General features: G+C 48.8%; 1 protein-coding gene across 3 annotated transcripts in view; it reads left to right on the top strand.

Annotated features, from left to right (window-relative positions):
- Positions 1 to 4,716: 4,716 nt before the first annotated feature.
- The window catches only part of CDIN1 (CDAN1 interacting nuclease 1), a 494,484-nt gene continuing 472,188 nt past the window's right edge, over positions 4,717 to 27,012 (top strand). For all 3 annotated transcript variants that reach the window (XM_077263831.1, XM_077263841.1, XM_077263824.1), the window contains exon 1: positions 4,717 to 4,838. The gene's annotated coding sequence lies outside the window, so the exon portion shown is untranslated. The remainder of the gene's footprint in view (positions 4,839 to 27,012) is intronic.

Genomic DNA, 27,012 nt, shown 5'->3' with positions numbered 1-27,012 from the left:
TGTTCTAGCAGCGTTTTTAAATGTTGAAATAAAAAATTTTTTTGCATTTTATCCTGGAGCTGGATTCACACCGTTTTCTTCTACATGTATTTCAGTTTTACATCCCCATGAAGACCAGCAAAATGTGAGTACCAGTTGTGCGGGGTTACCACAACAGAGAGGAGCCAGAAGACTGCAGCGTCTGATTGCTCCTACTCCTGCACTGAAAAGAAGCACTTCACCTTCTTTTTAAATGGAGTTAATTTATTTTGTTAGTACAGGGGATAATCGGCCATGTTGGGAGCTCTGGGAGTTTGAGCTCTCAGCTGAGCACGGTCAGCCACTCCTATCCCCTTTATAATCTGGGTCATGATTGAAACATTGTCAGAGCTAGCTTATGCTGCATGGCTTGGAGGAGAGGCGTTTTAGTGGCTATATGAAAAGGAGTTTGGAGGAGTTATCTGTGATTGTTGCATGGGTTTATATATGTGATAATTCCCATCAGGGGTGGATTAAGGGTAGCCAGGGCCCCAGGCTGTTCAGACACTGTGGGCCCACCCCCCCCGGTCATGTGACGGGGGTCATGTGACGGGGGTCATGTGACGGGGTCATGTGATGGGGGCCATGTGATACCCGAACCAGATTATTCCAGAAAAATGGCCAGGCCCTACTCTACTGTAACCTATTAAATATTTGTTAAAATCTGCAATACAATTTAGGTATATTTTGACCAATAATATCACATACAAGGAACAAATACCACCGCGCCATGACCAGACCACAAATTACAACCACAGTGATCGAATAATATCACATACAAGGAACAAATACCACCGCACCATGTCAAGACCACATATTACCACCACTTGGTGACCAAATAGCACATTCAAGGGACAAATACCACAACACCATTTCCAGACCACATATTACCACCACATAGTGACCGACTACTACAATGCTGATCAGTAATAATATAAAAAAAACAAAACACAATACTATCACCATAAGTGCCAGTATTCACAGGAGATCTGTACTTAGTATGCAGTGTCTGTGTAGAGGTAATACAGAGATCACTGGTGACATTATACACAGGAGCTCTGTATATAATGTATAGGTAATACAGTGATCACTGGTGACATTATACACAGGACTTCTGTATATAGTATACAGTGTATAGTGTCAGTGTATAGGTAACACTGACTCACCAGTGACGTCTCTAGGTGAAGTCCTCCATCTTTCATCCAGCACAGACCGCCATCATTTCTTCCAGCCAGGACTCGTTTCTGCAGGAAATAACACAGTTATCTCGAGCTCTGCTTGCAGAACACATTACTTAATTTTTCACAACTTCTACATTACACCACATGGAGAAAAAAAGGCGCTATAGTGTCACTCTGCACAGTAACAGGACCGCCCCCCCATTTAAAACAGTATACTCAAAAAATAAAATAAATACATCACTGCAGTAATAATATCTCTTAATTAGCCCCTATGGTAATAATATTCCCACACCCTGGCCCCGTGTGTCTCATTCCTGGCTCCAGCCATACGTTCTCCCATCCTGCACTCATGAGTATCTATTCTACACCATATGATCTCCCCATCCTGCCCCATCTGTCTCCATCGTATCCATCCTGCCCCATGATCCAATCCTGCCCCATGTCTTTCATTCTGCCCCGTGTCTCCAATCATGTCCCGTGTCTACATTTTGCCCATGCCTCCAGTCCTGCCCCCAGTGTGTCCAGCAATCTGCCCCAGTGTGTCCAGCATATTACCCCCAGTGTGTCCAGCAATCTGCCCCAGTATGTCCAGCATATTGCCCCAGTGTCCAGCAATCTGCCCCAGTGTGTCCAGCATTGCCCCCAGACAGTGTGTCCAGCAATCTGCCCCATATTACCACCAGTGTGTCCAGCAATCTGCCCCAGTATGTCCAGCATTGCCCCAGTGTGTCCAGCATATTACCACCAGTGTGCCCAGCAATCTGCCCCAGTATGTCCAATTGTCCAGCATTGCCCACAATGTGTCCTGCATTGCCCCAGTGTCTCCAGCATTGCCCCAGTGTCTCCAGCATTGCCCCAGTGTCTCCAGCATTGCCCCCAGACAGTGTGTTCAACAATATGCCCCAGTATGTCCAGCATATTGCCCCAGAGTATCCAGCATTACCCCCAGTGTCTCCAGCATATTACCCCCAGTGTGTCCAGCAATCTGCCCAAGTGTCTCCAGCATTGCCCCAGTGTCTCCAGCAATCATCTGCCCCAGTGTGTCCAGCAGTCTGCCCCAGTGTCTCCAGCATTGCCCCAGTGTCTCCAGCATTGCCCCAGTGTCTCCAGCAATCTGCCCCAGTGTGTCCTCCAGCATTGCCCCAGTGTGTCCAGCAATCTGCCCCAGTGTCTCCAGCATTGCCCCAGTGGTCTCCAGCATTGCCCCAGTGTGTCCTCCAACATTGCCCCCAGTGTGTCCATCAATCTGCCCCAGTGTCTCCAGCATTGCCCCAGTGTCTCCATCAATCTGCCCCAGTGTGTCCTCCAGCATTGCCCCAGTGTCTCCAGCATTGCCCCAGTGTCTCCAGCAATCTGCCCCAGTGTCTCCAGCATTGCCCCAGTGTCTCCAGCATTGCCCCAGTGTCTCCAGCAATCTGCCCCAGTGTCTCCAGCATTGCCCCCAGTGTGTCCAGCAATCTGCCCCAGTGTCTCCAGCATTGCCCCAGTGTCTCCAGCAATCTGCCCCAGTGTGTCCTCCAGCATTGCCCCAGTGTGTCCAGCAATCTGCCCCAGTGTCTCCAGCATTGCCCCAGTGTCTCCAGCAATCTGCCCCAGTGTCTCCAGCAATCTGCCCCAGTGACTTCAGCAGTGCCCCAGTGTCTCCAGCATTGCCCCCAGTGTGTCCAGCAATCTGCCCCAGTGTCTCCAGCATTGCCCCCAGTGTCCAGCAATCTGCCCCAGTGTCTACAGCATTGCCCCAGTGTCTCCAGCATTGCCCCCAGTGTGTCCAGCAATCTGCCCCAGTGTCTCCAGCATTGCCCCAGTGTCTTTAGCATTGCCCCAGTGTCTCCAGCATTGCCCCAGTGTGTCCAGCATATTGCCCAGAGCCCCCCGGATTGCCGTTCGCAAAAAAACAAACAAACAAAAAAGTTCTCCTCACCTGACCAGCGCTCCAGGTGGCGAGCTCCCTCCAGCAGCGCACACTCGCCGGCGACTGACAATGACGTCAGACGCTGGCGACGTGTGCGCTGCAGCCGACTTCAGCTGCCAGCCTCCAATTGGCTGGCGGCTGTTGTTAACTATTGACGTGCGGGCGCGCGCCCGCATGTCAATAGGAAACCGCCGCAGTGCCGGAAGGGGCCCAGTGAGCAGATGAGAAGGGGCCCGATGCAGGCCCCCTCTCTCTGCCCACCGGGACCGGGGGCACATAAATGCCGGCAGGCATTCAGTCACACTCGGGCGGATTATCAGAGGGTCAATCTGGGCGGTAGCCCAGGGCCCCCCCACACCACTGGGCCCTGGGCTACCGCCCATATTGACCCTCTGATAATCCGCCCCTGATTCCCATCCCTCCTCTTTGTTTTTTCCCCATCCTCCACTCAACGTTGCATTTTCCATTTTCCCTGTTCGTCTGGCTGGTGTACTACGGTGCAAAACTACTCCCCTCTTCCCTGGGTAGGGGAATGGTGCAGACGGAGGGTGGATTCAGGAGATAAGGCAAGGGTGGCGACCCCGGCATCTTCACCTTCAGAAGTATCCCGGAGAATAGGGCGAGCTAAGGTGCCCCTAGTGTTAGGGACAGAACAGGAGCCCCTGGTCCCGGGTCACCTGACAACTGAGTGGTGATACCAGTATAATGTATGAGGACTAGTGATGAGCAAACGTGCTTGGATGACATCTCAGGTGACCATGCTCGGGTGTTATACGAGTATCTTTTTAGTGCATGTATATTATTTTTGCGTCCCTGTGGCTGCATGATTTGCGGCTGTTTGTATGGCAATCCCCGCATGTGTTGTGGCTGTCTACTGCTGCAAAACATGCAGCCGCAGGGACTCAAATATATTATCCGAGCACTACAAGATACTCGGGTAAAACCTGAGCATAGTCAGAAAACACGTTATCCCAGCACATTTGCTAATCACTAATGATAAGTATAATGTGAGGACCAGAATAATGTATAAGGACTAGTATAATGTATGAGGATCAGTATAATGTGAGGACCAGTATAATATGGGGATCACTATAATGATGAGGACCAGTACAATGCTGATCCTCATTATACTGGTCCTCATACATTATACTGGTCCTAATACTTTATACTGGACCTCAAATTTTTCTGATGCTCAAGCATTATACTAGTCCTCATACATTATTCTGGTCCTCACATTATACTTATCATCATTAGTGACTAGCAAATATGCTCGAATAATGTGTTATCCGACCATGCTCAGGTGTTATCTGAGTATCTTGACCAGTATAAAGTGCGGACCAGTATAATGTGGGGACCAGTATAATGTGGAGAGAGACCAGTATAACGTGAGGGCGAGTATCAAGTGCGGAAAAGTATAATGCGGGGACCAGTATAATGTAGGGACCAGTATAATGCGGGGACCAGTATAATGCGGGGACCAGTATAATGCGGGGACCAGTATAATGCGGGGACCAGTATAATGTGGGGACCAGTATAATGTGGGGACCAGTATCACACATAGCTACTACCCTCACCCACTACAACAACCTATTGAAAACAAAAACATCACGTCTCCTGACTCCTCCCTCCCACGTGACTGATCACATGACTGTGCCATCACTGCAGGTCCTTGGCGGGAGCGGTTTGCATCGTTCGCCCAGCACGTGTGTGTGACTGACAGGACTCAGGTACATTCCGTACAGCGCCATGTGCTGCCGACGTCCATGCACTGCTCCATGTCATACAGCGGGGGCGGCTATGCAGGGGTTAATAACTGAGCACTTGTGTTACCGGCGCTGCTCTGTGTCACGTGTGCTGTCACTGCAGAGCTATGCGGTGCGCGCCTCAATAACGGGGAATTATCGGGGTGTCAGATTCTGTCTGCGGACTGAGCAGGAGCAACGCAGCCCCTCATCACACCGGGAACACTGCAGCCTGGGGTTGTCACACCGATCCGTAGGGGGGGTCTGCTGGCATTGTGTATGTGTCCTGTGGTCATAGAGGTGCACAGCCCCCATACCTGTACTGTAACTGCACTACATTGTGTATGTGTCCTGTGGTCATACAGCTGCACAGCCCCCATACCTGTACTGTAACTGCACTACATTGTGTATGTGTCCTGTGGTCATACATGTGCACAGCCCCCATACCTGTCCTGTAACTGCACTACATTGTGTATGTGTCCTGTGGTCATACAGGTGCACAGCCCCCATACCTGTACTGTAACTGCACTACATTGTGTATGTGTCCTGTGGTTATACAGGTGCACAGCCCCCATACCTGTACTGTAACTGCACTACATTGTGTATGTGTCCTGTGGTCATACATGTGCACAGCCCCCATACCTGTCCTGTAACTGCACTACATTGTGTATGTGTCCTGTGGTCATACAGGTGCACAGCCCCCATACCTGTACTGTAACTGCACTACATTGTGTATGTGTCCTGTGGTCATACAGGTGCACAGCCCCCATACCTGTACTGTAACTGCACTACATTGTGTATGTGTCCTCTGGTCATACAGGTGCACAGCCCCCATACCTGTACTGTAACCGCACTACATTGTGTATGTGTCCTGTGGTCATACAGCTGCACAGCCCCCATACCTGTACTGTAACCGCACTACATTGTGTATGTGTCCTGTGGTCATACAGATGCACAGCCCCCATACCTGTACTGTAACGGCACTACATTGTGTATGTGTCCTGTGGTCATACAGGTGCACAGCCCCCATACCTGTACTGTAACTGCACTACATTGTGTATGTGTCCTCTGGTCATACAGGTGCACAGCCCCCATACCTGTCCTGTAACTGCACTACATTGTGTATGTGTCCTGTGGTCATACAGCTGCACAGCCCCCATACCTGTACTGTAACCGCACTACATTGTGTATGTGTCCTGTGGTCATACATGTGCACAGCCCCCATACCTGTACTGTAACGGCACTACATTGTGTATGTGTCCTGTGGTCATACAGGTGCACAGCCCCCATACCTGTACTGTAACTGCACTACATTGTGTATGTGTCCTCTGGTCATACAGGTGCACAGCCCCCATACCTGTACTGTAACCGCACTGCATTGTGTATGTGTCCTGTGGTCATACAGCTGCACAGCCCCCATACCTGTACTGTAACCGCACTACATTGTGTATGTGTCCTGTGGTCATACAGGTGCACAGCCCCCATACCTGTACTGTAACCGCACTACATTGTGTATGTGTCCTGTGGTCATACATGTGCACAGCCCCCATACCTGTACTGTAACGGCACTACATTGTGTATGTGTCCTGTGGTCATACATGTGCACAGCCCCCATACCTGTACTGTAACCGCACTACATTGTGTATGTGTCCTGTGGTCATACATGTGCACAGCCCCCATACCTGTACTGTAACTGCACTACATTGTGTATGTGTCCTGTGGTCATACATGTGCACAGCCCCCATACCTGTACTGTAACCGCACTACATTGTGTATGTGTCCTGTGGTCATACAGCTGCACAGCCCCCATACCTGTACTGTAACTGCACTACATTGTGTATGTGTCCTGTGGTCATACAGGTGCACAGCCCCCATACCTGTACTGTAACTGCACTACATTGTGTATGTGTCCTGTGGTCATACAGGTGCACAGCCCCCATACCTGTACTGTAACTGCACTACATTGTGTATGTGTCCTGTGGTCATACAGGTGCACAGCCCCCATACCTGTACTGTAACCGCACTACATTGTGTATGTGTCCTGTGGTCATACAGGTGCACAGCCCCCATACCTGTCCTGTAACTGCACTACATTATGTATGTGTCCTGTGGTCATACAGCTGCACAGCCCCCATACCTGTACTGTAACTGCACTACATTGTGTATGTGTCCTGTGGTCATACAGGTGCACAGCCCCCATACCTGTACTGTAACTGCACTACATTGTGTATGTGTCCTGTGGTTATACAGGTGCACAGCCCCCATACCTGTACTGTAACTGCACTACATTGTGTATGTGTCCTGTGGTCATACAGGTGCACAGCCCCCATACCTGTACTGTAACTGCACTACATTGTGTATGTGTCCTGTGGTCATACAGGTGCACAGCCCCCATACCTGTACTGTAACCGCACTACATTGTGTATGTGTCCTGTGGTCATACAGGTGCACAGCCCCCATACCTGTACTGTAACTGCACTACATTGTGTATGTGTCCTGTGGTCATACAGATGCACAGCCCCCATACCTGTACTGTAACTGCACTACATTATGTATATGTCCTGTGGTCATACAGATGCACAGCCCCCATACCTGTACTGTAACCGCACTACATTGTGTATGTGTCCTGTGGTCATACAGGTGCACAGCCCCCATACCTGTACTGTAACTGCACTGCATTGTGTATGTGTCCTGTGGTTATACAGGTGTACAGCCCCCATACCTGTCCTGTAACTGCACTACATTGTGTATGTGTCCTGTGGTTATACAGGTGCACAGCCCCCATACCTGTACTGTAACTGCACTACATTGTGTATGTGTCCTGTGGTCATACAGGTGCACAGCCCCCATACCTGTACTGTAACTGCACTACATTGTGTATGTGTCCTGTGGTCATACAGGTGCACAGCCCCCATACCTGTACTGTAACTGCACTACATTGTGTATGTGTCCTGTGGTCATACATGTGCACAGCCCCCATACCTGTACTGTAACTGCACTACATTGTGTATGTGTCCTGTGGTCATACATGTGCACAGCCCCCATACCTGTACTGTAACTGCACTACATTGTGTATGTGTCCTGTGGTTATACAGGTGCACAGCCCCCATACCTGTACTGTAACTGCACTACATTGTGTATATGTCCTGTGGTCATACAGATGCACAGCCCCCATACCTGTACTGTAACTGCACTACATTGTGTATGTGTCCTGTGGTTATACAGGTGCACAGCCCCCATACCTGTACTGTAACTGCACTACATTGTGTAAGTGTCCTGTGGTCATACATGTGCACAGCCCCCATACCTGTACTGTAACTGCACTACATTGTGTATGTGTCCTGTGGTCATACAGCTGCACAGCCCCCATACCTGTCCTGTAACCGCACTACATTGTGTATGTGTCCTGTGGTCATACATGTGCACAGCCCCCATACCTGTACTGTAACTGCACTACATTATGTGTGTGTCCTGTGGTCATACAGGTGCACAGCCCCCATACCTGTACTGTAACTGCACTACATTGTGTATGTGTCCTGTGGTCATACATGTGCACAGCCCCCATACCTGTACTGTAACTGCACTACATTGTGTATGTGTCCTGTGGTCATACAGCTGCACAGCCCCCATACCTGTCCTGTAACCGCACTACATTGTGTATGTGTCCTGTGGTCATACATGTGCACAGCCCCCATACCTGTACTGTAACTGCACTACATTATGTATGTGTCCTGTGGTCATACAGCTGCACAGCCCCCATACCTGTACTGTAACTGCACTACATTGTGTATGTGTCCTGTGGTCATACAGCTGCACAGCCCCCATACCTGTACTGTAACTGCACTACATTGTGTATGTGTCCTGTGGTCATACAGCTGCACAGCCCCCATACCTGTACTGTAACTGCACTACATTGTGTATGTGTCCTGTGGTCATACAGCTGCACAGCCCCCATACCTGTACTGTAACTGCACTACATTGTGTATGTGTCCTGTGGTCATACAGCTGCACAGCTCCCATACCTGTACTGTAACTGCACTACATTGTGTATGTGTCCTGTGGTCATACAGCTGCACAGCTCCCATACCTGTACTGTAACTGCACTACATTGTGTATGTGTCCTGTGGTCATACAGCTGCACAGCCCCCATACCTGTACTGTAACTGCACTACATTGTGTATGTGTCCTGTGGTCATACATGTGCACAGCCCCCATACCTGTACTGTAACTGCACTACATTGTGTATGTGTCCTGTGGTCATACAGGTGCACAGCCCCCATACCTGTACTGTAACTGCACTACATTGTGTATGTGTCCTGTGGTTATACAGGTGCACAGCCCCCATACCTGTACTGTAACTGCACTACATTGTGTATGTGTCCTGTGGTCATACAGGTGCACAGCCCCCATACCTGTACTGTAACTGCACTACATTGTGTATGTGTCCTGTGGTCATACAGGTGCACAGCCCCCATACCTGTACTGTAACCGCACTACATTGTGTATGTGTCCTGTGGTCATACAGGTGCACAGCCCCCATACCTGTACTGTAACTGCACTACATTGTGTATGTGTCCTGTGGTCATACAGGTGCACAGCCCCCATACCTGTACTGTAACTGCACTACATTGTGTATGTGTCCTGTGGTCATACAGATGCACAGCCCCCATACCTGTACTGTAACTGCACTACATTATGTATATGTCCTGTGGTCATACAGATGCACAGCCCCCATACCTGTACTGTAACCGCACTACATTGTGTATGTGTCCTGTGGTCATACAGGTGCACAGCCCCCATACCTGTACTGTAACTGCACTGCATTGTGTATGTGTCCTGTGGTTATACAGGTGTACAGCCCCCATACCTGTCCTGTAACTGCACTACATTGTGTATGTGTCCTGTGGTTATACAGGTGCACAGCCCCCATACCTGTACTGTAACTGCACTACATTGTGTATGTGTCCTCTGGTCATACAGGTGCACAGCCCCCATACCTGTACTGTAACTGCACTACATTGTGTATATGTCCTGTGGTCATACAGATGCACAGCCCCCATACCTGTACTGTAACTGCACTACATTGTGTATGTGTCCTGTGGTTATACAGGTGCACAGCCCCCATACCTGTACTGTAACTGCACTACATTGTGTAAGTGTCCTGTGGTCATACATGTGCACAGCCCCCATACCTGTACTGTAACTGCACTACATTGTGTATGTGTCCTGTGGTCATACAGCTGCACAGCCCCCATACCTGTCCTGTAACCGCACTACATTGTGTATGTGTCCTGTGGTCATACATGTGCACAGCCCCCATACCTGTACTGTAACTGCACTACATTATGTGTGTGTCCTGTGGTCATACAGGTGCACAGCCCCCATACCTGTACTGTAACTGCACTACATTGTGTATGTGTCCTGTGGTCATACATGTGCACAGCCCCCATACCTGTACTGTAACTGCACTACATTGTGTATGTGTCCTGTGGTCATACAGCTGCACAGCCCCCATACCTGTCCTGTAACCGCACTACATTGTGTATGTGTCCTGTGGTCATACATGTGCACAGCCCCCATACCTGTACTGTAACTGCACTACATTATGTATGTGTCCTGTGGTCATACAGCTGCACAGCCCCCATACCTGTACTGTAACTGCACTACATTGTGTATGTGTCCTGTGGTCATGCAGCTGCACAGCCCCCATACCTGTACTGTAACTGCACTACATTGTGTATGTGTCCTGTGGTCATACAGCTGCACAGCCCCCATACCTGTACTGTAACTGCACTACATTGTGTATGTGTCCTGTGGTCATACAGCTGCACAGCCCCCATACCTGTACTGTAACTGCACTACATTGTGTATGTGTCCTGTGGTCATACAGCTGCACAGCTCCCATACCTGTACTGTAACTGCACTACATTGTGTATGTGTCCTGTGGTCATACAGCTGCACAGCTCCCATACCTGTACTGTAACTGCACTACATTGTGTATGTGTCCTGTGGTCATACAGCTGCACAGCCCCCATACCTGTACTGTAACTGCACTACATTGTGTATGTGTCCTGTGGTCATACATGTGCACAGCCCCCATACCTGTACTGTAACTGCACTACATTGTGTATGTGTCCTGTGGTCATACAGCTGCACAGCCCCCATACCTGTACTGTAACTGCACTACATTGTGTATGTGTCCTGTGGTCATACAGCTGCACAGCTCCCATACCTGTACTGTAACTGCACTACATTGTGTATGTGTCCTGTGGTCATACAGCTGCACAGCCCCCATACCTGTACTGTAACTGCACTACATTGTGTATGTGTCCTGTGGTCATACATGTGCACAGCTCCCATACCTGTACTGTAACTGCACTACATTGTGTATGTGTCCTGTGGTCATACAGCTGCACAGCCCCCATACCTGTACTGTAACTGCACTACATTGTGTATGTGTCCTGTGGTCATACAGCTGCACAGCCCCCATACCTGTACTGTAACTGCACTACATTGTGTATGTGTCCTGTGGTCATACATGTGCACAGCCCCCATACCTGTACTGTAACTGCACTACATTGTGTATGTGTCCTGTGGTCATACAGCTGCACAGCCCCCATACCTGTACTGTAACTGCACTACATTGTGTATGTGTCCTGTGGTCATACATGTGCACAGCCCCCATACCTGTACTGTAACCGCACTACATTGTGTATGTGTCCTGTGGTCATACAGCTGCACAGCCCCCATACCTGTACTGTAACTGCACTACATTGTGTATGTGTCCTGTGGTCATACAGATGCACAGCCCCCATACCTGTACTGTAACTGCACTACATTGTGTATGTGTCCTGTGGTCATACATGTGCACAGCCCCCATACCTGTACTGTAACTGCACTACATTGTGTATGTGTCCTGTGGTCATACAGCTGCACAGCCCCCATACCTGTACTGTAACTGCACTACATTGTGTATGTGTCCTGTGGTCATACAGCTGCACAGCCCCCATACCTGTACTGTAACTGCACTACATTGTGTATGTGTCCTGTGGTCATACAGCTGCACAGCCCCCATACCTGTACTGTAACTGCACTACATTGTGTATGTGTCCTGTGGTCATACAGCTGCACAGCCCCCATACCTGTACTGTAACTGCACTACATTGTGTATGTGTCCTGTGGTCATACAGCTGCACAGCCCCCATACCTGTCCTGTAACCGCACTACATTGTGTATGTGTCCTGTGGTCATACATGTGCACAGCCCCCATACCTGTACTGTAACTGCACTACATTGTGTATGTGTCCTGTGGTCATACAGCTGCACAGCCCCCATACCTGTCCTGTAACCGCACTACATTGTGTATGTGTCCTGTGGTCATACATGTGCACAGCCCCCATACCTGTACTGTAACTGCACTACATTGTGTATGTGTCCTGTGGTCATACAGCTGCACAGCCCCCATACCTGTCCTGTAACCGCACTACATTGTGTATGTGTCCTGTGGTCATACATGTGCACAGCCCCCATACCTGTACTGTAACTGCACTACATTATGTATGTGTCCTGTGGTCATACAGCTGCACAGCCCCCATACCTGTACTGTAACTGCACTACATTGTGTATGTGTCCTGTGGTCATACAGCTGCACAGCCCCCATACCTGTACTGTAACTGCACTACATTGTGTATGTGTCCTGTGGTCATACAGCTGCACAGCCCCCATACCTGTACTGTAACTGCACTACATTGTGTATGTGTCCTGTGGTCATACAGCTGCACAGCCCCCATACCTGTACTGTAACTGCACTACATTGTGTATGTGTCCTGTGGTCATACAGCTGCACAGCTCCCATACCTGTACTGTAACTGCACTACATTGTGTATGTGTCCTGTGGTCATACAGCTGCACAGCTCCCATACCTGTACTGTAACTGCACTACATTGTGTATGTGTCCTGTGGTCATACAGCTGCACAGCCCCCATACCTGTACTGTAACTGCACTACATTGTGTATGTGTCCTGTGGTCATACATGTGCACAGCCCCCATACCTGTACTGTAACTGCACTACATTGTGTATGTGTCCTGTGGTCATACAACTGCACAGCCCCCATACCTGTACTGTAACTGCACTACATTGTGTATGTGTCCTGTGGTCATACAGCTGCACAGCCCCCATACCTGTACTGTAACTGCACTACATTGTGTATGTGTCCTGTGGTCATACAGGTGCACAGCCCCCATACCTGTACTGTAACTGCACTACATTGTGTATGTGTCCTGTGGTCATACAGCTGCACAGCCCCCATACCTGTAATGTAACTGCACTACATTGTGTATGTGTCCTGTGGTCATACAGATGCACAGCCCCCATACCTGTACTGTAACCACACTACATTGTGTATGTGTCCTGTGGTCATACAGGTGCACAGCCCCCATACCTGTACTGTAACTGCACTACATTGTGTATGTGTCCTGTGGTCATACAGATGCACAGCCCCCATACCTGTACTGTAACTGCACTACATTATGTATATGTCCTGTGGTCATACAGATGCACAGCCCCCATACCTGTACTGTAACCGCACTACATTGTGTATGTGTCCTGTGGTCATACAGGTGCACAGCCCCCATACCTGTACTGTAACTGCACTGCATTGTGTATGTGTCCTGTGGTTATACAGGTGCACAGCCCCCATACCTGTCCTGTAACTGCACTACATTGTGTATGTGTCCTGTGGTTATACAGGTGCACAGCCCCCATACCTGTACTGTAACTGCACTACATTGTGTATGTGTCCTCTGGTCATACAGGTGCACAGCCCCCATACCTGTACTGTAACTGCACTACATTGTGTATATGTCCTGTGGTCATACAGATGCACAGCCCCCATACCTGTACTGTAACTGCACTACATTGTGTATGTGTCCTGTGGTTATACAGGTGCACAGCCCCCATACCTGTACTGTAACTGCACTACATTGTGTATGTGTCCTGTGGTCATACATGTGCACAGCCCCCATACCTGTACTGTAACTGCACTACATTGTGTATGTGTCCTGTGGTCATACAGCTGCACAGCCCCCATACCTGTCCTGTAACCGCACTACATTGTGTATGTGTCCTGTGGTCATACAGGTGCACAGCCCCCATACCTGTACTGTAACTGCACTACATTGTGTACAGGTCCTTCTCAAAAAATTAGCATATAGTGTTAAATTTCATTATTTACCATAATGTAATGATTACAATTAAACTTTCATATATTATAGATTCATTATCCACCAACTGAAATTTGTCAGGTCTTTTATTGTTTTAATACTGATGATTTTGGCATACAACTCCTGATAACCCAAAAAACCTGTCTCAATAAATTAGCATATCAAGAAAAGGTTCTCTAAACGACCTATTACCCTAATCTTCTGAATCAACTAATTAACTCTAAACACATGCAAAAGATACCTGAGGCTTTTAAAAACTCCCTGCCTGGTTCATTACTCAAAACCCCCATCATGGGTAAGACTAGCGACCTGACAGATGTCAAGAAGGCCATCATTGACACCCTCAAGCAAGAGGGTAAGACCCAGAAAGAAATTTCTCAACAAATAGGCTGTTCCCAGAGTGATGTATCAAGGCACCTCAATGGTAAGTCTGTTGGAAGGAAACAATGTGGAGAAGGACCGATTCCAGACCTTGGGGAACCTGAGGAAGCAGTGGACTGAGTCTGGTGTGGAAACATCCAGAGCCACCGTGCACAGGCGTGTGCAGGAAATGGGCTACAGGTGCCGCATTCCCCAGGTAAAGCCACTTTTGAACCATAAACAGCGGCAGAAGCGCCTGACCTGGGCTACAGAGAAGCAGCACTGGACTGTTGCTAAGTGGTCCCAAGTACTTTTTTCTGATGAAAGCAAATTTTGCATGTCATTCGGAAATCAAGGTGCCAGAGTCTGGAGGAAGACTGGGGAGAAGGAAATGCCAAAATGCCTGAAGTCCAGTGTCAAGTACCCACAGTCAGTGATGGTGTGGAGTGCCATGTCAGCTGCTGGTGTTGGTCCACTGTGTTTCATCAAGGGCAGGGTCAATGCAGCTAGCTATCAGGAGATTTTGGAGCACTTCATGCTTCCATCGGCTGAAATGCTTTATGGAGATGAAGATTTCATTTTTCAGCACGACCTGGCACCTGCTCACAGTGCCAAAACCACTGGTAAATGGTTTACTGACCATGGTATTACTGTGCTCAATTGGCCTGCCAACTCTCCTGACCTGAACCCCATAGAGAATCTGTGGGATATTGTGAAGAGAAAGTTGAGAGACGCAAGACCCAACACTCTGGATGAGCTTAAGGCCGCTATTGAAGCATCCTGGGCCTCCATAACATCTCAGCAGTGTCACAGGCTGATTGCCTCCATGCCACGCCGCATTGAAGCAGTCATTTCTGCCAAAGGATTCCCGACCAAGTATTGAGTGCATAACTGAACATTATTATTTGATGTTTTTTTGTTTGTTATTAAAAAACACTTTTATTTGATTGGACGGGTGAAATATGCTAATTTATTGAGACAGGTTTTTTTGGTTTTCAGGAGTTGTATGCCAAAATCATCAGTATTAAAACAATAAAAGACCTGACAAATTTCAGTTGGTGGATAATGAATCTATAATATATGAAAGTTTAATTGTAATCATTACATTATGGTAAATAATGAAATTTAACACTATATGCTAATTTTTTGAGAAGGACCTGTATATGTCCTGTGGTCATACAGGTGCACAGCCCCCATACCTGTCCTGTAACTGCACTACATTGTGTATGTGTCCTGTGGTCATACAGCTGCACAGCCCCCATACCTGTCCTGTAACCGCACTACATTGTGTATGTGTCCTGTGGTCATACAGGTGCACAGCCCCCATACCTGTACTGTAACCGCACTACATTGTGTATGTGTCCTGTGGTCATACATGTGCACAGCCCCCATACCTGTACTGTAACTGCACTACATTGTGTATGTGTCCTGTGGTCATACAGCTGCACAGCCCCCATACCTGTCCTGTAACCGCACTACATTGTGTATGTGTCCTGTGGTCATACAGGTGCACAGCCCCCATACCTGTACTGTAACTGCACTACATTGTGTATATGTCCTGCGGTCATACAGGTGCACAGCCCCCATACCTGTACTGTAACTGCACTACATTGTGTATGTGTCCTGTGGTCATACAGGTGCACAGCCCCCATACCTGTACTGTAACTGCACTACATTGTGTATGTGTCCTGTGGTCATACAGGTGCACAGCCCCCATACCTGTACTGTAACCGCACTACATTGTGTATGTGTCCTGTGGTCATACAGGTGCACAGCCCCCATACCTGTCCTGTAACTGCACTACATTATGTATGTGTCCTGTGGTCATACAGCTGCACAGCCCCCATACCTGTACTGTAACTGCACTACATTGTGTATGTGTCCTGTGGTCATACAGGTGCACAGCCCCCATACCTGTACTGTAACTGCACTACATTGTGTATGTGTCCTGTGGTCATACAGATGCACAGCCCCCATACCTGTACTGTAACTGCACTACATTATGTATATGTCCTGTGGTCATACAGATGCACAGCCCCCATACCTGTACTGTAACCGCACTACATTGTGTATGTGTCCTGTGGTCATACAGGTGCACAGCCCCCATACCTGTACTGTAACTGCACTGCATTGTGTATGTGTCCTGTGGTTATACAGGTGTACAGCCCCCATACCTGTCCTGTAACTGCACTACATTGTGTATGTGTCCTGTGGTTATACAGGTGCACAGCCCCCATACCTGTACTGTAACTGCACTACATTGTGTATGTGTCCTCTGGTCATACAGGTGCACAGCCCCCATACCTGTACTGTAACTGCACTACATTGTGTATATGTCCTGTGGTCATACAGATGCACAGCCCCCATACCTGTACTGTAACTGCACTACATTGTGTATGTGTCCTGTGGTTATACAGGTGCACAGCCCCCATACCTGTACTGTAACTGCACTACATTGTGTAAGTGTCCTGTGGTCATACATGTGCACAGCCCCCATACCTGTACTGTAACTGCACTACATTGTGTATGTGTCCTGTGGTCATACAGCTGCACAGCCCCCATACCTGTCCTGTAACCGCACTACATTGTGTATGTGTCCTGTGGTCATACATGTGCACAGCCCCCATACCTGTACTGTAACTGCACTACATTATGTGTGTGTTCTGTGGTCATACAGGTGCACAGCCCCCATACCTGTACTGTAACTGCACTACATTGTGTATGTGTCCTGTGGTCATACATGTGCACAGCCCCCATACCTGTACTGTAACTGCACTACATTGTGTATGTGTCCTGTGGTCATACAGCTGCACAGCCCCCATACCTGTCCTGTAACCGCACTACATTGTGTATGTGTCCTGTGGTCATACATGTGCACAGCCCCCATACCTGTACTGTAACTGCACTACATTATGTATGTGTCCTGTGGTCATACAGCTGCACAGCCCCCATACCTGTACTGTAACTGCACTACATTGTGTATGTGTCCTGTGGTCATACAGCTGCACAGCCCCCATACCTGTACTGTAACTGCACTACATTGTGTATGTGTCCTGTGGTCATACAGCTGCACAGCCCCCATACCTGTACTGTAACTGCACTACATTGTGTATGTGTCCTGTGGTCATACAGCTGCACAGCCCCCATACCTGTACTGTAACTGCACTACATTGTGTATGTGTCCTGTGGTCATACAGCTGCACAGCTCCCATACCTGTACTGTAACTGCACTACATTGTGTATGTGTCCTGTGGTCATACAGCTGCACAGCTCCCATACCTGTACTGTAACTGCACTACATTGTGTATGTGTCCTGTGGTCATACAGCTGCACAGCCCCCATACCTGTACTGTAACTGCACTACATTGTGTATGTGTCCTGTGGTCATACATGTGCACAGCCCCCATACCTGTACTGTAACTGCACTACATTGTGTATGTGTCCTGTGGTCATACAGCTGCACAGCCCCCATACCTGTACTGTAACTGCACTACATTGTGTATGTGTCCTGTGGTCATACAGCTGCACAGCCCCCATACCTGTACTGTAACTGCACTACATTGTGTATGTGTCCTGTGGTCATACATGTGCACAGCCCCCATACCTGTACTGTAACCGCACTACATTGTGTATGTGTCCTGTGGTCATACAGCTGCACAGCCCCCATACCTGTACTGTAACTGCACTACATTGTGTATGTGTCCTGTGGTCATACAGATGCACAGCCCCCATACCTGTACTGTAACTGCACTACATTGTGTATATGTCCTGTGGTCATACAGATGCACAGCCCCCATACCTGTACTGTAACTGCACTACATTGTGTATGTGTCCTGTGGTTATACAGGTGCACAGCCCCCATACCTGTACTGTAACTGCACTACATTGTGTAAGTGTCCTGTGGTCATACATGTGCACAGCCCCCATACCTGTACTGTAACTGCACTACATTGTGTATGTGTCCTGTGGTCATACAGCTGCACAGCCCCCATACCTGTCCTGTAACCGCACTACATTGTGTATGTGTCCTGTGGTCATACATGTGCACAGCCCCCATACCTGTACTGTAACTGCACTACATTATGTGTGTGTCCTGTGGTCATACAGGTGCACAGCCCCCATACCTGTACTGTAACTGCACTACATTGTGTATGTGTCCTGTGGTCATACATGTGCACAGCCCCCATACCTGTACTGTAACTGCACTACATTGTGTATGTGTCCTGTGGTCATACAGCTGCACAGCCCCCATACCTGTCCTGTAACCGCACTACATTGTGTATGTGTCCTGTGGTCATACATGTGCACAGCCCCCATACCTGTACTGTAACTGCACTACATTATGTATGTGTCCTGTGGTCATACAGCTGCACAGCCCCCATACCTGTACTGTAACTGCACTACATTGTGTATGTGTCCTGTGGTCATACAGCTGCACAGCCCCCATACCTGTACTGTAACTGCACTACATTGTGTATGTGTCCTGTGGTCATACAGCTGCACAGCCCCCATACCTGTACTGTAACTGCACTACATTGTGTATGTGTCCTGTGGTCATACAGCTGCACAGCCCCCATACCTGTACTGTAACTGCACTACATTGTGTATGTGTCCTGTGGTCATACAGCTGCACAGCTCCCATACCTGTACTGTAACTGCACTACATTGTGTATGTGTCCTGTGGTCATACAGCTGCACAGCTCCCATACCTGTACTGTAACTGCACTACATTGTGTATGTGTCCTGTGGTCATACAGCTGCACAGCCCCCATACCTGTACTGTAACTGCACTACATTGTGTATGTGTCCTGTGGTCATACATGTGCACAGCCCCCATACCTGTACTGTAACTGCACTACATTGTGTATGTGTCCTGTGGTCATACAGGTGCACAGCCCCCATACCTGTACTGTAACTGCACTACATTGTGTATGTGTCCTGTGGTTATACAGGTGCACAGCCCCCATACCTGTACTGTAACTGCACTACATTGTGTATGTGTCCTGTGGTCATACAGGTGCACAGCCCCCATACCTGTACTGTAACTGCACTACATTGTGTATGTGTCCTGTGGTCATACAGGTGCACAGCCCCCATACCTGTACTGTAACCGCACTACATTGTGTATGTGTCCTGTGGTCATACAGGTGCACAGCCCCCATACCTGTCCTGTAACTGCACTACATTATGTATGTGTCCTGTGGTCATACAGCTGCACAGCCCCCATACCTGTACTGTAACTGCACTACATTGTGTATGTGTCCTGTGGTCATACAGCTGCACAGCCCCCATACCTGTCCTGTAACCGCACTACATTGTGTATGTGTCCTGTGGTCATACAGCTGCACAGCCCCCATACCTGTACTGTAACTGCACTACATTGTGTATGTGTCCTGTGGTCATACAGGTGCACAGCCCCCATACCTGTACTGTAACTGCACTACATTGTGTATGTGTCCTGTGGTCATACAGATGCACAGCCCCCATACCTGTACTGTAACTGCACTACATTATGTATATGTCCTGTGGTCATACAGATGCACAGCCCCCATACCTGTACTGTAACCGCACTACATTGTGTATGTGTCCTGTGGTCATACAGGTGCACAGCCCCCATACCTGTACTGTAACTGCACTGCATTGTGTATGTGTCCTGTGGTTATACAGGTGTACAGCCCCCATACCTGTCCTGTAACTGCACTACATTGTGTATGTGTCCTGTGGTTATACAGGTGCACAGCCCCCATACCTGTACTGTAACTGCACTACATTGTGTATGTGTCCTCTGGTCATACAGGTGCACAGCCCCCATACCTGTACTGTAACTGCACTACATTGTGTATATGTCCTGTGGTCATACAGATGCACAGCCCCCATACCTGTACTGTAACTGCACTACATTGTGTATGTGTCCTGTGGTTATACAGGTGCACAGCCCCCATACCTGTACTGTAACTGCACTACATTGTGTAAGTGTCCTGTGGTCATACATGTGCACAGCCCCCATACCTGTACTGTAACTGCACTACATTGTGTATGTGTCCTGTGGTCATACAGCTGCACAGCCCCCATACCTGTCCTGTAACCGCACTACATTGTGTATGTGTCCTGTGGTCATACATGTGCACAGCCCCCATACCTGTACTGTAACTGCACTACATTATGTGTGTGTCCTGTGGTCATACAGGTGCACAGCCCCCATACCTGTACTGTAACTGCACTACATTGTGTATGTGTCCTGTGGTCATACATGTGCACAGCCCCCATACCTGTACTGTAACTGCACTACATTGTGTATGTGTCCTGTGGTCATACAGCTGCACAGCCCCCATACCTGTCCTGTAACCGCACTACATTGTGTATGTGTCCTGTGGTCATACATGTGCACAGCCCCCATACCTGTACTGTAACTGCACTACATTATGTATGTGTCCTGTGGTCATACAGCTGCACAGCCCCCATACCTGTACTGTAACTGCACTACATTGTGTATGTGTCCTGTGGTCATGCAGCTGCACAGCCCCCATACCTGTACTGTAACTGCACTACATTGTGTATGTGTCCTGTGGTCATACAGCTGCACAGCCCCCATACCTGTACTGTAACTGCACTACATTGTGTATGTGTCCTGTGGTCATACAGCTGCACAGCCCCCATACCTGTACTGTAACTGCACTACATTGTGTATGTGTCCTGTGGTCATACAGCTGCACAGCTCCCATACCTGTACTGTAACTGCACTACATTGTGTATGTGTCCTGTGGTCATACAGCTGCACAGCTCCCATACCTGTACTGTAACTGCACTACATTGTGTATGTGTCCTGTGGTCATACAGCTGCACAGCCCCCATACCTGTACTGTAACTGCACTACATTGTGTATGTGTCCTGTGGTCATACATGTGCACAGCCCCCATACCTGTACTGTAACTGCACTACATTGTGTATGTGTCCTGTGGTCATACAGCTGCACAGCCCCCATACCTGTACTGTAACTGCACTACATTGTGTATGTGTCCTGTGGTCATACAGCTGCACAGCCCCCATACCTGTACTGTAACTGCACTACATTGTGTATGTGTCCTGTGGTCATACATGTGCACAGCCCCCATACCTGTACTGTAACCGCACTACATTGTGTATGTGTCCTGTGGTCATACAGCTGCACAGCCCCCATACCTGTACTGTAACTGCACTACATTGTGTATGTGTCCTGTGGTCATACAGATGCACAGCCCCCATACCTGTACTGTAACTGCACTACATTGTGTATGTGTCCTGTGGTCATACATGTGCACAGCCCCCATACCTGTACTGTAACTGCACTACATTGTGTATGTGTCCTGTGGTCATACAGCTGCACAGCCCCCATACCTGTACTGTAACTGCACTACATTGTGTATGTGTCCTGTGGTCATACAGCTGCACAGCCCCCATACCTGTACTGTAACTGCACTACATTGTGTATGTGTCCTGTGGTCATACAGCTGCACAGCCCCCATACCTGTACTGTAACTGCACTACATTGTGTATGTGTCCTGTGGTCATACAGCTGCACAGCCCCCATACCTGTACTGTAACTGCACTACATTGTGTATGTGTCCTGTGGTCATACAGCTGCACAGCCCCCATACCTGTCCTGTAACCGCACTACATTGTGTATGTGTCCTGTGGTCATACATGTGCACAGCCCCCATACCTGTACTGTAACTGCACTACATTGTGTATGTGTCCTGTGGTCATACAGCTGCACAGCCCCCATACCTGTCCTGTAACCGCACTACATTGTGTATGTGTCCTGTGGTCATACATGTGCACAGCCCCCATACCTGTACTGTAACTGCACTACATTATGTATGTGTCCTGTGGTCATACAGCTGCACAGCCCCCATACCTGTACTGTAACTGCACTACATTGTGTATGTGTCCTGTGGTCATACAGCTGCACAGCCCCCATACCTGTACTGTAACTGCACTACATTGTGTATGTGTCCTGTGGTCATACAGCTGCACAGCCCCCATACCTGTACTGTAACTGCACTACATTGTGTATGTGTCCTGTGGTCATACAGCTGCACAGCCCCCATACCTGTACTGTAACTGCACTACATTGTGTATGTGTCCTGTGGTCATACAGCTGCACAGCTCCCATACCTGTACTGTAACTGCACTACATTGTGTATGTGTCCTGTGGTCATACAGCTGCACAGCTCCCATACCTGTACTGTAACTGCACTACATTGTGTATGTGTCCTGTGGTCATACAGCTGCACAGCCCCCATACCTGTACTGTAACTGCACTACATTGTGTATGTGTCCTGTGGTCATACATGTGCACAGCCCCCATACCTGTACTGTAACTGCACTACATTGTGTATGTGTCCTGTGGTCATACAACTGCACAGCCCCCATACCTGTACTGTAACTGCACTACATTGTGTATGTGTCCTGTGGTCATACAGCTGCACAGCCCCCATACCTGTACTGTAACTGCACTACATTGTGTATGTGTCCTGTGGTCATACAGATGCACAGCCCCCATACCTGTACTGTAACCACACTACATTGTGTATGTGTCCTGTGGTCATACAGGTGCACAGCCCCCATACCTGTACTGTAACTGCACTACATTGTGTATGTGTCCTGTGGTCATACAGATGCACAGCCCCCATACCTGTACTGTAACTGCACTACATTATGTATATGTCCTGTGGTCATACAGATGCACAGCCCCCATACCTGTACTGTAACCGCACTACATTGTGTATGTGTCCTGTGGTCATACAGGTGCACAGCCCCCATACCTGTACTGTAACTGCACTGCATTGTGTATGTGTCCTGTGGTTATACAGGTGCACAGCCCCCATACCTGTCCTGTAACTGCACTACATTGTGTATGTGTCCTGTGGTTATACAGGTGCACAGCCCCCATACCTGTACTGTAACTGCACTACATTGTGTATGTGTCCTCTGGTCATACAGGTGCACAGCCCCCATACCTGTACTGTAACTGCACTACATTGTGTATATGTCCTGTGGTCATACAGATGCACAGCCCCCATACCTGTACTGTAACTGCACTACATTGTGTATGTGTCCTGTGGTTATACAGGTGCACAGCCCCCATACCTGTACTGTAACTGCACTACATTGTGTATGTGTCCTGTGGTCATACATGTGCACAGCCCCCATACCTGTACTGTAACTGCACTACATTGTGTATGTGTCCTGTGGTCATACAGCTGCACAGCCCCCATACCTGTCCTGTAACCGCACTACATTGTGTATGTGTCCTGTGGTCATACAGGTGCACAGCCCCCATACCTGTACTGTAACTGCACTACATTGTGTATATGTCCTGTGGTCATACAGGTGCACAGCCCCCATACCTGTCCTGTAACTGCACTACATTGTGTATGTGTCCTGTGGTCATACAGCTGCACAGCCCCCATACCTGTCCTGTAACCGCACTACATTGTGTATGTGTCCTGTGGTCATACAGGTGCACAGCCCCCATACCTGTACTGTAACCGCACTACATTGTGTATGTGTCCTGTGGTCATACATGTGCACAGCCCCCATACCTGTACTGTAACTGCACTACATTGTGTATGTGTCCTGTGGTCATACAGCTGCACAGCCCCCATACCTGTCCTGTAACCGCACTACATTGTGTATGTGTCCTGTGGTCATACAGGTGCACAGCCCCCATACCTGTACTGTAACTGCACTACATTGTGTATATGTCCTGCGGTCATACAGGTGCACAGCCCCCATACCTGTACTGTAACTGCACTACATTGTGTATGTGTCCTGTGGTCATACAGGTGCACAGCCCCCATACCTGTACTGTAACTGCACTACATTGTGTATGTGTCCTGTGGTCATACAGGTGCACAGCCCCCATACCTGTACTGTAACCGCACTACATTGTGTATGTGTCCTGTGGTCATACAGGTGCACAGCCCCCATACCTGTCCTGTAACTGCACTACATTATGTATGTGTCCTGTGGTCATACAGCTGCACAGCCCCCATACCTGTACTGTAACTGCACTACATTGTGTATGTGTCCTGTGGTCATACAGGTGCACAGCCCCCATACCTGTACTGTAACTGCACTACATTGTGTATGTGTCCTGTGGTCATACAGATGCACAGCCCCCATACCTGTACTGTAACTGCACTACATTATGTATATGTCCTGTGGTCATACAGATGCACAGCCCCCATACCTGTACTGTAACCGCACTACATTGTGTATGTGTCCTGTGGTCATACAGGTGCACAGCCCCCATACCTGTACTGTAACTGCACTGCATTGTGTATGTGTCCTGTGGTTATACAGGTGTACAGCCCCCATACCTGTCCTGTAACTGCACTACATTGTGTATGTGTCCTGTGGTTATACAGGTGCACAGCCCCCATACCTGTACTGTAACTGCACTACATTGTGTATGTGTCCTCTGGTCATACAGGTGCACAGCCCCCATACCTGTACTGTAACTGCACTACATTGTGTATATGTCCTGTGGTCATACAGATGCACAGCCCCCATACCTGTACTGTAACTGCACTACATTGTGTATGTGTCCTGTGGTTATACAGGTGCACAGCCCCCATACCTGTACTGTAACTGCACTACATTGTGTAAGTGTCCTGTGGTCATACATGTGCACAGCCCCCATACTGTACTGTAACTGCACTACATTGTGTATGTGTCCTGTGGTCATACAGCTGCACAGCCCCCATACCTGTCCTGTAACCGCACTACATTGTGTATGTGTCCTGTGGTCATACATGTGCACAGCCCCCATACCTGTACTGTAACTGCACTACATTATGTGTGTGTCCTGTGGTCATACAGGTGCACAGCCCCCATACCTGTACTGTAACTGCACTACATTGTGTATGTGTCCTGTGGTCATACATGTGCACAGCCCCCATACCTGTACTGTAACTGCACTACATTGTGTATGTGTCCTGTGGTCATACAGCTGCACAGCCCCCATACCTGTCCTGTAACCGCACTACATTGTGTATGTGTCCTGTGGTCATACATGTGCACAGCCCCCATACCTGTACTGTAACTGCACTACATTATGTATGTGTCCTGTGGTCATACAGCTGCACAGCCCCCATACCTGTACTGTAACTGCACTACATTGTGTATGTGTCCTGTGGTCATACAGCTGCACAGCCCCCATACCTGTACTGTAACTGCACTACATTGTGTATGTGTCCTGTGGTCATACAGCTGCACAGCCCCCATACCTGTACTGTAACTGCACTACATTGTGTATGTGTCCTGTGGTCATACAGCTGCACAGCCCCCATACCTGTACTGTAACTGCACTACATTGTGTATGTGTCCTGTGGTCATACAGCTGCACAGCTCCCATACCTGTACTGTAACTGCACTACATTGTGTATGTGTCCTGTGGTCATACAGCTGCACAGCTCCCATACCTGTACTGTAACTGCACTACATTGTGTATGTGTCCTGTGGTCATACAGCTGCACAGCCCCCATACCTGTACTGTAACTGCACTACATTGTGTATGTGTCCTGTGGTCATACATGTGCACAGCCCCCATACCTGTACTGTAACTGCACTACATTGTGTATGTGTCCTGTGGTCATACAGCTGCACAGCCCCCATACCTGTACTGTAACTGCACTACATTGTGTATGTGTCCTGTGGTCATACAGCTGCACAGCCCCCATACCTGTACTGTAACTGCACTACATTGTGTATGTGTCCTGTGGTCATACATGTGCACAGCCCCCATACCTGTACTGTAACCGCACTACATTGTGTATGTGTCCTGTGGTCATACAGCTGCACAGCCCCCATACCTGTACTGTAACTGCACTACATTGTGTATGTGTCCTGTGGTCATACAGATGCACAGCCCCCATACCTGTACTGTAACTGCACTACATTGTGTATGTGTCCTGTGGTCATACATGTGCACAGCCCCCATACCTGTACTGTAACTGCACTACATTGTGTATGTGTCCTGTGGTCATACAGCTGCACAGCCCCCATACCTGTACTGTAACTGCACTACATTGTGTATGTGTCCTGTGGTCATACAGCTGCACAGCCCCCATACCTGTACTGTAACTGCACTACATTGTGTATGTGTCCTGTGGTCATACAGCTGCACAGCCCCCATACCTGTACTGTAACTGCACTACATTGTGTATGTGTCCTGTGGTCATACATGTGCACAGCCCCCATACCTGTACTGTAACTGCACTACATTGTGTATGTGTCCTGTGGTCATACAGCTGCACAGCCCCCATACCTGTACTGTAACTGCACTACATTGTGTATGTGTCCTGTGGTCATACAGCTGCACAGCCCCCATACCTGTACTGTAACTGCACTACATTGTGTATGTGTCCTGTGGTCATACAGATGCACAGCCCCCATACCTGTACTGTAACCACACTACATTGTGTATGTGTCCTGTGGTCATACAGGTGCACAGCCCCCATACCTGTACTGTAACTGCACTACATTGTGTATGTGTCCTGTGGTCATACAGATGCACAGCCCCCATACCTG

This window comes from Ranitomeya variabilis, chromosome 1 (genome assembly GCF_051348905.1).
Source record: "Ranitomeya variabilis isolate aRanVar5 chromosome 1, aRanVar5.hap1, whole genome shotgun sequence".
Taxonomy (NCBI): Eukaryota; Metazoa; Chordata; class Amphibia; order Anura; family Dendrobatidae; genus Ranitomeya; species Ranitomeya variabilis.
Note: the sequence above shows the minus strand (reverse complement) of the source record. Positions and strands in the feature narration are given on the sequence as shown.